Genomic DNA, 11,750 nt, shown 5'->3' on the forward strand with positions numbered 1-11,750 from the left:
AAACATATGTAGCTTAATAAAATAAAATGAAATTCAATAGACTGATATGTTCATTTTAATACATTTATTAAAATGGTGACGGCTCTGATGTACAGGCGTACTGAATCCTTCATTTAGTATGCAGTATACAGTACATACTGATGCAGTATGTAGCATGTAGTACTTAGTATGCCATTTCGGATACAACCATATTTTAAGAAGTTCCTAAGTAGGAAAAATAAGAAATTCGTAAGAAATGACAGTTCTTAAGACGGTTCTTAAGAAAATATTGAGGACTTTCACTTAAGAACTTTCTTATGAACTTCTTACAGTTTTTCACAATTGTTTAAACACATTTATTGGAACATCAGACACAATGTGCACAACCTGAAACCCATTTTTCAGGTGGCTGAACCAATCCTGCTGAACTCCAAGCACTTTTACTGCTCTAGACTCAAATTCCCATTCCATACCACACATTCCTCACAACACTACACACAATTCCCAATACCCTGCACACTCTTCCTGTATTCCCTCTCTTGCTGTTCACACAGAACACACAGTCAATCACATTTCTAAACTCCAAAGGCTGTTGTGCAATATGCAATCAGCAATTTGCCATTGAATTCATATTCATTGATGAAGCGGGGTTCAACCTTGTAAAAGGAAGGCGCCGAGGGAGGAATATCATCGGCCAGCGTGCCATCACAGAGGTCCCTGGCCAACGTGGAGGGAACATAACAATGTGTGCTGCCATCAATCACCATGGCGTCCTCCATCACCATGCCACCCTTGGCCCCTACAACACTGCACTTCTTTTAGCATTCCTGGACCAGCTCTACAACATCATTGTCCAGCCAGACCAGATGGAGGACACAGAGGTGGTCAGGTTCATTGTTATCTGGGACAATGTCAGTTTCCACCAGGCTGCTCTGGTACGTGAGTGGTTTAGGGTCCATCCAGAAGTTGATGTCCTATATTTCCCTCCATACTCTCCCTTCCTCAACCCAATTGAGGAGTTTTTCTCTGCCTGGAGATGGAAGGTATACGAGAGAAATCCTCAGACACGCATCCCACTGCTGCAGACCATGGAGGACGCATGTGGCGATGTCACTGCTGAGGCCTGTCAAGGCTTCATGCAGCGTTGTAGGAGATTGTTCCCCCGCTGCTTGGCCAGGGAGAACATCGCTGCTTGGTCAGGGAGAACATCGCTGCTTGGTCAGGGAGAACATCGCTGCTTGGTCAGGGAGAACATCGCTGCTTGGTCAGGGAGAACATCGCCTGCGACGTGGATGAGGTCCTGTGGCCAGCCAGGGATGAAAGGCAGGATGCAGCCTAATACTTTTGTTCTGTTTCTATTTTCTGTCAAGTTTTCATCCACAGCTTGCTGTGATGTCCAGTGGACTGCACATTTTGAGTCCAAATACTGTAAAATATTATTTGTTGTTACAGTAAAGAATTGTGTGTTTTCTATTTGAGTAGCCTATACATAAGAATACTATATGGTGATATATTACATCCAACAGCTGAAGGTGTAACACTGAACATACAAATGTTTGATTCTGCTGAGGCATTCATTCATTCATTCATTCATTCATTCATTCATTCATTCATTCATTCATATAGTGTTTTCCATTCATACTATAGTGTCTTCCATTCTGCACATCAGTGTTCAGTGGGTGCTTAGAAATGTCTACTCAAATGATGTATGTGTTTGGCATTTGAGAAGGAAATACCATTTAGTGAAGAGTTAACACTGTTTTGAGGATAGAGTGTGCTTTTGCAATAGAAGTGTAGGATTTTGGATTTTGTGTGTGAGTTTGTAATTTGTGTTTAGAGTTTTGAGAAAGTGAGGTGGTCTATCAGGAAATGTGTTTAAACAATTGTGAAAAACTGTCATTTTAGATCTTAAGACATTTCTTAAGATCGTTCTTAAGAACATATTGGTGAATCCGGCCCCTGGTCTTGTCTTTCCCTTGCTCCCTGCTGGTCCGTACTGTTTCCTCCCTCCGTGTTTCCATGTGTTTAGTAGTTTTTGTCCTTGTCAGTTTTTTTGCCATCCTGCAAAGCAGCACTTTCTGTTTGATTAAATAAAACACTTTTTTGGGAACTCCTGCCTCCTGCTCTCCTGCATCTGAGTCCGACCAACCACCATTCCGTGAAAGCCTAAACAGTTGTACATCAGCTGAAAAGTCAGTGACAGGGTTTATGAAGGATTTCAATCCTTTTGTGTGAAAATGCAAAGCCTGGTGGGTTTTCTACACATTTTGGGATTTCATTTGTTGTCTGAAAGTAATGTGCTCAGGCCTTACGATTTGAGCAGACCATTCCACGGTGCTCAACATTGATGTTGGCACATTTTTTGAAGACAAGTTCTTGCAAAACCAAATGTTCAAATTTTCATTTCAGTTGTGCCATGTTACCTAACCTGTTAGAAAAGTGTCTGTAAGGCCCAGATTAGATAAACATCTTGTTACCTGTCCAGATTGCAAAATTTAACGATCAATGAAACGTTGCTAAACATTCGCTTTCTCAACCTTCTAGCCTTTATAAAGAAGCAAGAATTTGACACTGACTACACCCGGAGATCCACATCATTTACTGATCTGACTTTGGTCAACTGATCTTTTGGACAGTCATTTTTTGGGCTCTAACAGTCACTCTATTGAAAGGTAAGATATAAAAAATATTTTTACATATTTTACAACTTGCAGCTCTATTATCTTGTGGAGTTCATTGATTAATGGATTTGGAGAAATTATTCCAAAAGTGAATACAGTGATGTCCTCCTGTTTTTTCCAGGATGAAGTGCCTTGCCATCTTTCTGGGAGTGGCCCTTGTCATTCTCCTGGCTGAACCCGGAGAGAGTAGATCTCCACCAATACGTATTTCACCCGGAGAGAGTTTCAGTAAAAAGACAATGCCGCCAATATGGACTAAACCTAAACCCATCCCTTCACCCGGTATGTTTATAAGAGTCAAAAAAGGCAACATACTTTCATTAATTTCTTTGTTTGCTAAAGCCATGGCATATCATAGAGGGAAAGAACATCTGATAGTAGATTTATTAATTCATTTTGTGACTTAAATGGTTTGATAACGTTCCCTGTCAGGACAAATAACACAGAACGTTGACTGGAACCAAACCAGTGAAACTGTAGTGCAGTAAAGTGACTTCAGATTATGTTTGGTTTTCTTTCAATAGGATCAGCACATCTGTCAAGTTCTAAGTCCTCTGATAAAATGATTATAGCGTCCTTTAACCTTTAAAGGAACTCCAACGCTTTACAGTTGTGATACATTTATGAGTAACGTACTAACAATGACAACTATCAAGCATAACAGTCTGGAAAAACGTAGTTTTTTCTACAGAATGAAGCTTTTTAAATTCTTTTGAAACCTTTACTATTATGTGCATAAAAATATAACATTAAAAGTTCACTATACTAAAAGCTTTGAAAATCAATGATGTTTAAAGACAGCAGATTGTATTGTATCACAAGAAATTTAAAATTGAACAAAATAATTAATCATTTAAAATACTGAAAATAAAATTAAACACTCCTTAACAATTGTTTAGATTTCATTGTTATCTCTTGGTTTTTCTTCTTTTAGGGGGCTGGGGCATCGTCGGGAACATGCCAGGATGGTAAGTTCTCTTGACTGAAAGTTGAAACAGTTGAAAAAAAAAGAGGACATGTTGTTGTGTGAGTGTCAGAACTATTGACACCCAGTCTCTTTCTTTTCACCCCAGGGTTTGTTATAGTGTGGGAGTCGGCTTCATTCCAGGTCCCATCCAGATCCAAATGCCCTGGATTCAGAAACCGCAACAACCGCAACAACCACAACAACCACAACAAAAAGTTCCACCATACGGTCAAGAGTAGGAGCTGAGAACTCTGATATACAGTTTTGAGTCATGAAAAACTGTATTTCACATTTTGATGAATAAAATTCACATTGCAAACAAAAGGAACTTCTCTTCATTGCCTCTGTACTACAATTATTTCCTTTTATTGCAATACCAATATTTTTGCTGGTGAATGACCAGCCATTTTGCATTTATGGGATGGATCTAGTCAGGACAATCCTTTTTTGTTCTTAGTATTTTATGAATCCCAAAGGGTTATAAGATCGGAAGGGAAGCGCTGTCCTTTCCATCATGTTTTTTTTGTTTGTTTTTATTTTGTTTGGGTTTTTTTAATGAAGGATAACTATTTTAGTTGCAGGACAGTCGGGGAACTTGGACAGACAGGTCATGCGCCGTAGTAGAGAGAGAGCAGGTGTGACAGCGAGTGATAAAGGGAGGACCTGCAGTATTTAAGCCTAAACAGTTGTACATCAGCTGAAAAGTCAGTGCCAGGGTTTATGAAGGATTTCAATCCTTTTGTGTGAAAATGCAAAGCCTGGTGGGTTTTCTACACATTTTGGGATTTCTTGTTTTGTCTGAAAGTAATGTGCTCAGGCCTTACAATTTGAGCAGACCTGGTGCTCAACATTGATGTAGAGGTTGGCACATTTTTTGAAGACAAGTTCTTGCAAAACCAAATGTTCAAATTTTCATTTAGTCATTCTGTGTTACATAACCTGTTAGAAAAGTGTCTGTAAGGCCCAGATTAGATAACCATCTTGTTAACTGTCCAGATTGCAAAATTTAACAAGCAATGAAACAGAGCTTAACATTCGCTTCTTCAACCTTCTAGCCTTTATAAAGAAGCAAGAATTTGACACTGACTACACCCGGAGATCCACATCATTTACTGATCTGACTTTGGTCAACTTTGTTCTCTTTGTGAGTCATTTTGGGCTCTAACAGTCACTCTATTGAAAGGTAAGGCATAACAATTATTTCTGCATATTTTACAACTTGCAGCTCTGTTATTTTTTTGGGTTCATTGGTTAATTAATTTGGAGAAATTATTCCAAAAGTGAATACAGTGATGTCCTCCTGTTTTTTCCAGGATGAGGGGCCTTGCAATTTTTCTGGGATTGGCCCTAGTCATTCTCCTGGCTGAACCCGGAGAGAGTAGATTTCCACCAAGACTTATTCCACACTGTATGTTTAAAGGGACAAAAAAGGCGACACACTTTCATTAATTTCTTCATTTTCCAAACACATGGCTTATAGAGGGAAAGAACATCTGATAGTAGATTTATTAATTCATTTTGTGACTTAAATGGTTTGATAACGTTCCCTGTCAGGACAAATAACACAGAACGTTGACTGGAACCAAACCAGTGAAACTGTAGTGCAGTAAAGTGACCTCAGATTATGTTTGGTTTTCTTTCAAAATGATTAGAACATCTGTCAAGCCAAACCTTTTCTATTAGGTGCATGAAGATATAACAATAAGTTCACTATACTAAAAGCTTTGAAAGCAGATTTTATTGTATTGCAATAAATTTAAATTGAAAAAAATAATTAATAATTAAAAATACTGATATCAAAAGTAAACACTCCTTAACAATTGTTTAGATTTCATTGTCATCTCCTTGATTTTTCTTCTTTTAGGGATGTGGAGCAAGTTTGATAACCAAGCCGGAGGGTAAGCTCTCTTGACTGAAAGTTGAAACAGCTAGAAAAAAAAAGAAGTCTTTGTTGTCCGAGTGTCAGAATTATTTACACCCAGTCTTTTTCTCTTCAACCTAGGAATAAAATGGGAGTTGGCATGATACCAGGTCCAGGGGCGGGGCTTCTGCAGGGGCGGTACTTCCCTGGCCCGGGGCCCAATGGGGCCCGCCGCTGAGGCAGCAGGCCCAGATTTATTTTATTTTTATTTTTTGTGACACCACTTGGTTCATATTAGGTATAAAGAATTGTATAATATGTTGTGCTGAGATTTTCACACTCTCTGTTAACATTAAAACAAAAATTGCAAGTGAATCTCCAAATGTATTTTGGGTAAAATCATTCGTCATCATCAGCCGTCTATCAATGTCATACGTTTTTATTTTAAAACGAAAATAAAAATAAAAACCAGAAAGAGAACAATTCCTACAGATACAATAGGGCCTTCGCACTGCACTGTCAGTGCTTGGGCCCTAAATATTATCCACAACACAACAAGGGGAGTTATGCACATTAAATGCTGGAGTATCTAACGTGGGAAGAAATGGAAAGTAAAGGAAAATATATGAACCAGTATATATAGCATATCTACTCTTATATAGTTAATTAAGTATAATGTTATATCATTGTTGTCTATTATATTGTAGTATTATTGTAATGTAATGATAATGTAATATTATGCATTATAATTAATTCTATTATTACATACATACATAGTATCACAACTAAATGCTAGGCGTTTGTTTTGTTTTGTTTTGGACTATATTTAGTGCTGTCTTGCCTTCTGTCTACAACACACACACACACACACACACACACACACACACACACACACACACACACACACACACACACACACACACACACACACACACACACACACACACACACACACACACACACACACACACACACATATATATTATATATATATATATTTGTACTTTATTTTTTTTACTTTTTTGTATTCTTTTTTTTCAACATGTATGTTCGAAATAAATCTACGTTTTATAAAAATACGTTTTGAGTTCCAACTTTTATATTCCTAAATTTTAATTCTTTTATTTATTTTTTTACCTCCATTTGTCTTGGTTGCTGATACTGTTGTTTTCATAATCATTTCAAAATAAGACGGTTCTGTTGCACAAGAAAAACTCATCGTTGCAACACAGCATCATCTGTCCGTCAGGGGGTGCAGGGAGGTTGGACCCAGATGCAGGAGTTACAGAAACCTGATTTATTTTAAATTAACTAACTAATAAAAGGACCAATCATCTGAGCATAAAAGATCTGAAATGAACAAGTCCAGAGAGTTCGTTCATTTCCTTTGGCCCCCTCTGATGGGTCGCAACACCCCACACGTCCAGCAGAGGGCGGTCGTGTGCCCAACTCACCTCCATGAAGCTGCAGCTGATTACACGGTTTACTTCCGTCTCTGTCGCCACCGCGTGGCCGCTTTTATGAACTACAAGCTCCGGGTACGAACTCCAATCTGCCAGGTTTTATACACTTTAATGTGCTTCATGTCAGTTAAAACACACTGAGAACATTTAAAATGACAGAAGAACCTCGTTTTGAACTTTTATATTCCTAGATTTTAATTATTTTTTTTTACCTTTATTTGTCTTGGTTGCTGATACTGTTTTCCAGAGATGTCAAAAGTATTCACATTCATTACTCAGGTAGAAGTATAGATACACTAGAGTTTAAAAATACTCCTGTAGAAGTTGAAGTATCAACTCAAGTTTTTTACTCAAGTAAAAGTATAAAAGTACTGGTTTCAAAACTACTTAAAGTATAAAAGTAAAAGTAATGTAAGGGGGAAAAAGCCATTGAGGACAAAAGCCATTGAAAATGAATGCATCTTAGTATAATGCAAATATATTAAAGAACCATATATGTGTACTATTGAGCATTAACATGTGTTTCAGAGAGCAGGAGATATGATGACTAGCTGCCTATAAGTATTGTAATGGTGCAAAAAGTCAAACTTCAGAGGCATGTTATCATTTATCCTAACCTTTATTGGAATGTACATCCAAGTTTAGTTGCAGGAATCTGAGGGAACGGATGTAAGAACAAAACTGGACAAGAACATCTGAAACAACCACAACCAAATTCACTCTATCTGGATGGAGCAATTTAACTGGATAGTTTTTATTTAAAGGCCGAAATGAAATAGAGTAACGAGGCTGTTTTTAAAATGTAAGGAGTAAAAAGTACAGATAATTGTGTGAAAATGTAAGGAGTAAAAGTAAAAAGTCGTCTGAAAAATAATTACTCCAGTGAAGTATAGATAAGTAGTAAGAAGTATTTGTACTTCCGTTACTTGACACCTCTGCTGTTTTCATAATCATTTCATAATAAGACGGTTCTGTTGAACAAGAAAAACTCATCGTTGCAACACAGCATCATCTGTCCGTCACGGGGTGCAGGGGGGTTGGACCCAGATGCAGGAGTTACAGAAACCTGATCTATTTTAAATTAAAGAAAACCAAAAGCACTGCTGAGCAGGATTGAAAAACCAGAATATGAACAACACAGAGTACAAAACCCAGACCTGAAACATGGAGGAAGGAAACATTACGGACCAGCAGGGAGGAAGGGGAAGACAAGACCAGATATACACTGAAGGGTTGACGAGACACAGGTGCAGACGATCAGGCAGACGGGAACAAGGGAAGTCCAGACGTAACTGAAACACAGACAATAAAACTGTGATGCTGTCGATCATAAATGTAACACACTCCCAGAAAGAAGAGGCTGGTTGATACAGGTGCAGGAAGGGAATTTCTCCTTTAGCGCTGCTGGAATCGTCCTTGGAGATAAAACGAGAAGGTGTTTCATCCGAGAGGAACTGAGAGAGTCGCTGCTCCTCCACGTCCAGAGGGATCAGCTGAGGTTCCTCTGGTCAGGATTCCTCCTGGACCTCATGGTGTTTCAGACCGACCAGGGACTTCCTGGAGGGATGACATCACTCAGCCGGAAGGGAGGAGGATCGGGTCATGCTGTATCTGGGGGATGGATGGATGGATGGATGGATGGATGGATGGACAGATGGATGGGTGATTGGATGGATGGATGGATGGACGGACGGACGGACGGACGGACGGACTAATGGTTGCATGGACAGATGGATGGGGGATTGGATGGATGGATGGATGGATGGATGGTTGCATGGACAGATGGATGGGTGATTGGATGGATGGATGGATGGATGGTTGCATGGACAGATGGATGGGTGATTGGATGGATGGATGGATGGATGGTTGCATGGACAGATGGATGGGTGATTGGATGGACGGACGGACGGACGGACGGACTAATGGTTGCATGGACAGATGGATGGGGGATTGGATGGATGGATGGATGGATGGATGGTTGCATGGACAGATGGATGGGTGATTGGATGGATGGATGGATGGATGGTTGCATGGACAGATGGATGGGTGATTGGATGGATGGATGGATGGATGGTTGCATGGACAGATGGATGGGTGATTGGATGGACGGACGGACGGACGGACGGACTAATGGTTGCATGGACAGATGGATGGGGGATTGGATGGATGGATGGACGGACGGATGCGCTGGATCCATCTTGTGGCTAAATTGTACTGACAAAGGTGTGTGGTGAACCCAAATGCAGCACAGCAGCACGGAGTGTTTGGTAAAAGTCTTTATTAAAGTCAACCTCACAGCAGGTAGGAGAGCAGAGTTCAGTCCTCAGGATGGAGGTGACGCTCAGAGTGGCAGGAGAGCAAACACCAGAAACGAGCACGGACAGAGGTTTATTTTAATGCTGTTACTGGGTTTGTTCTGACGAGAACAGTTGCTGGATATTCTAGTACAGGGGTGGCCAATCCTGGTCCTGGAGAGCCCCTATCCAGCATGTTTTAGATGTTTCCCTGCTTCCTCACACCTGATTCTAATGACTCGTCATCGTTAGCTTGTCATAAAGGTCTGGACAGTTCTGTTGTTGAGACAGCTACTTTTATCACGGTGTGCTGAAGCAGGGGAACATCTAAAACCTGCTGGATAGGGGCTCTCCAGGACCAGGATTGGCCAATCCTGTTCTAGTACAACACTAACATGTTACCCCTTTTCCACCAAACCGGTTCCAGGCTGGTTCTGGTTCTGGTTCTGGTTCTGGTTCTGGTTCTGGGCCAGTGCTGAGTTTGGAACCGGGCTTTCTGTTTCCACTGACAAAGAACTGGCTCCGGGCTAGAAGAACCGGTTCCAAGGTAGCAGCAACTCTTTGCTGGACTAGAGGAAAGAACCGCTTACGCAAGCCGGAGGGGGCGGAGTTATTTAGACCAACGGCAACAGCAAGACTGGGAGACGGAGACATTTTCAAATAAGAATGAATCTGGATGCAGCAAAGCATCATGGGAGGAGGAGGAGACAACCTGTCTTTTAGAGATGTGTCCACGGAGGAGCTACGTGGACCAAGTCCTAGTAGAGCAGATACCTGGTTGTTGCTGCAACTTTCACACAAACGCAGCGACGTAACTGACGTTTGCAGAGACTTAATGACGTGGCTCCTCTTAGTACCAGAGCTGTGGAAAAGTAAACCGTTTCTCAGCTGGTTCCCAAGTTGAACGAGTTGTGAACCAGAACCAGCACTGGTCCAGAACCAGCCCTGGAACCAGTTTGGTGGAAAAGCGGTCCCATACCCCTCTTGGAGTCGGCCGTGGCCACGGTCTTTCCTGGAGTCCCCCAAACCCGCCGGAACCCTTCAGGCGTGTTGGCATCCGGCTCGAAGGACCAAGTAAATGTAATTTTTTAAACAACCTAGAACATCCAAAACATAATACAAGAGAGAGAAAGAGAATGTTTTATTATTTATGTAAATGATTTATATCTGGTTTCAAAAAGCATGTTTTTTGTCAATTTTGCTGATGATACGAATATGTTTATGTCGAATCGAAGTTATGAAGACCTAATTACTCAAACAAATGTTGAACTTACAAAAGTTAATCTTTGGTTCCAAAAAAATAAATTATCTCTAAATATTAAAAAAACTTCATACATGTTAGTCGTACCAAAAAATAAGAAAAAGATTCCTTATGATAAAGATGTCTACATATTCAATCATTCTTTTATTAGAGTGCAATATGCCAAGTTTTTGGGTATTTATATTGATGAAAAATTAAATTGGAAAAAACATGTATCATTCATCTGTAACAAAGTTGCTAAGAACATTGGTGCCATCAGCAGGATAAGACATGTTTTACCCAGAAAAATCCTTATATCACTTTATTATACTTTAATATATCCTTTTCTCACTTATTGCAATCTTGTATGGGCAAGCACTTACAAAACAAACCTCAAACACCTTGTTACTTTACAGAAACGATTTGTTAGAATGGTTACATACTCTGAGCCACATGCAAGTTCAGGTCCACTGTTTCAAGAACTTAATTTCATGAATGTCTATGATATCAATGTGTATCAGATTTGTTTATTTGTGTTTCAGCATAGAATGAATATTTTACCTTGTAGTTTCTCTCACATATTTATGTCCAACAACCAAGTCCATAGCTTCCAGACACGAAGCTCTTCCAACCTCCACACTGCCTTCTTTAGAACTGCTCTTGGGCAATTTTCAATTCGTTATCAAGGTCCACGTCTCTGGAATCAACTACCTGACTATCTGAAAAAAAATATTAACTTAACATCATTTAAAAAGGCTCTCAAAAAGTACCTCATCAGTCAAACCATGTATCATTAAACATAAGATAATTATTGTTGTGTTTTTTCTCTCTCTCTCGCCCCTCTCTCTTTCTCTCTCTCCTTATGAGCTTATTCATTATTTTTGTTTTGTATTATTCATTTATGTACGTATTCCTATTTTTTTTTTCCTTATATATTTTACTGTTTAATCTCTACACTTTTCTCTTATTTCTCATTACTGTACATTACTTGCACATCCCAGTAATGTTGATTGTTCATGTTGTTTATTTATATGATACTGTTTGTGCTAAATAAAAAAAAAAAAAAAAAAAAAAAAAAAAAGAGGTTAGGTTTCTTACTTGCAAGGAGAACGGACAGAGGTGCGTTCAGGTACATCTCCTACTGCTCTGAAGCGCACTCTGCCGACCCCTCTCTTTATATTTCCTTAGGGTGGTCCCTAGTTACAATACGAGCTGCAGCTCTAAGGGGGAGGGAAAACACAGCTGCAACTCTTCACGTTTACACA

At 39.7% G+C, this 11,750-nt stretch overlaps 1 long non-coding RNA gene across 1 annotated transcript; it reads left to right on the forward strand.

Moving 5' to 3' along the window:
- The first annotated feature begins 4,704 nt into the window (after positions 1-4,704).
- On the forward strand, positions 4,705-5,863 carry LOC133452373 (uncharacterized). Its single transcript, XR_009783254.1, has 4 exons — positions 4,705-4,810; positions 4,941-5,035; positions 5,492-5,525; positions 5,630-5,863. It is a non-coding gene; the product is annotated as an uncharacterized LOC133452373 (long non-coding RNA).
- The last annotated feature ends 5,887 nt before the right edge of the window (positions 5,864-11,750 follow it).

Source organism: Cololabis saira, chromosome 10 (genome assembly GCF_033807715.1).
Source record: "Cololabis saira isolate AMF1-May2022 chromosome 10, fColSai1.1, whole genome shotgun sequence".
NCBI classification, from domain to species: Eukaryota; Metazoa; Chordata; class Actinopteri; order Beloniformes; family Belonidae; genus Cololabis; species Cololabis saira.